At 36.5% G+C, this 1,769-nt stretch overlaps 1 long non-coding RNA gene across 1 annotated transcript; it reads right to left on the bottom strand.

Moving 5' to 3' along the window:
• Positions 1-342: 342 nt before the first annotated feature.
• Positions 343-1,293, bottom strand: LOC110675829. Its single transcript, XR_002499830.1, has 3 exons — positions 820-1,293; positions 706-756; positions 343-642 (listed from the first exon to the last, which is right to left on the bottom strand). It is a non-coding gene; the product is annotated as an uncharacterized LOC110675829 (long non-coding RNA).
• Positions 1,294-1,769: the final 476 nt, after the last annotated feature.

Here is a 1,769-nt window from a genome sequence, read left to right as displayed (position 1 = left end):
TAATTTTATAAAGTTTCTATAATGCCTCGTGGAACAAATCAATCTTAGCGATCCCTTTAACAACAATAGTGTCGTTTTCCCTTGCATATCAAACTTCTGTCAACACATTTCTCCTATTGTCATTTCGCTCAACACCGGGTTCGGCCTCTACACCGATCACATGGGGTTCAGTGCGAGTAACCGCAACACCACCTTACGAGAAACAGTTACAGAACAGTATAACAATATGTTGAGAACAATACACGTCCACTCTTTGTGTAATTATTTAATTACGGTTTCAAATGGTTCCACATCCGCATGCGATACTCGTGATTAAAAAAATGAAGACACAAACAAAACAAATAAAATATTTTAGCATTACATGTATTTAAACGATCTAAAGTCAACATTTTAAAAGCCAAGCAAAATGAAACAAAATTATTTCAGCTGGGCTCGTCTCATTCAGTGGCAAGGTTTCCTATCTCCGGAACTTTATTGCGTCAAATGAGCCACATCAAAAACATCACTGCTCAACTGCTGAAAGCTGCGAATCGGTCTAAAATCAAGTTCAGCGATCCATTTCTTGCTCTAAGGCCCAGCATTGATAGACGTAATAATGTCCCGCAAAGTTTTGTGGCATTATTGTATCGTATTTATGGAATTCTGAAAAGAACAATTGAAAATTTGTCAACTCTTATCCCAGCAAAAACTGAAAATTTAACTCACCTGAGAATATTTTGCAACAGCATGCTGGAGTCAACTAATGTTCCGGCACCCCTTAAAACACAGAAAACAAATTAAAAACTTTATTTAGACGCAATATAGGATGAAATATCTCACCAGGAACTCCCGAAATGCTTTTCGAAGAAATGAAAACAAATATGACAACCGACTGATGAAAAAATTTCACCGAACTAGCCAAACGCACACAAGCGTCACATAACCATACCACTTACGGTATGTTTAATCTGAAACCATAAAATGTTCAATGTATGTGTGGCAACTGTTTCAGTTTTGTGAACAGTATGTAACCATCAATGAATGTTTTCCCAAAATGTTACCATCTGTGATACAACCCACGTATGTTTTTATATAATCGATTTGTTCATAATTTTCAAATGTGGATTATATGGAACTAATTGATAACATCAAGCTGTACGTTAACCGGTAATGGAATAGTAGATGTAGGGTGGGATACAGTAAATAACTGACAAATATTTATAGTCAAACAAATAGGCTACAATAACGGAAACAGTTAACGTATGACTTATGTTTTACATATTGTTTGGACAACCTATCAAAGCGTTTTTAGCTATGCGGGTTATCAAATTTCACAAATCCAACAGAGAATTTGCCCTTGCGTTTATTCACAAATTTCATAATAGGGGCGGTCCATTTATTACGTAAGGCAATTTTCGGGATTTTTCAACCCCCCCTCCCCCCATGATAAGATTTTTTGTATGAAATTTAAAAATAAATTGTATGCCGCGTAAGAAATCTCAAACCCCCCCCCCCCCCCCCTCCCCCCATAAACCCTTACGTAATTAATGGATTGTTACGAGGGGATGGGTGGGTGTCAAAAATGACCATTTTTTGGCGTTATGAAATTTGTCAAATTTCACAATTTCACAAATTTCATAATACCAAAAATTACCATTTTCGACACCCACTCACCCCTTCATAACGTATTTTATATGAATATTTTTCAAATTTTGTATGATCTGTAACATCTCAAGGACACCCGTTATGAAATTTGTAAATGGGCCCTTTTTGCACGGAGCCGCAAATCA

Source organism: Aedes aegypti, chromosome 2 (assembly GCF_002204515.2).
Source record: "Aedes aegypti strain LVP_AGWG chromosome 2, AaegL5.0 Primary Assembly, whole genome shotgun sequence".
Lineage (NCBI taxonomy): Eukaryota > Metazoa > Arthropoda > Insecta > Diptera > Culicidae > Aedes > Aedes aegypti.
This window is presented reverse-complemented; position numbering and strand designations above follow the sequence as displayed.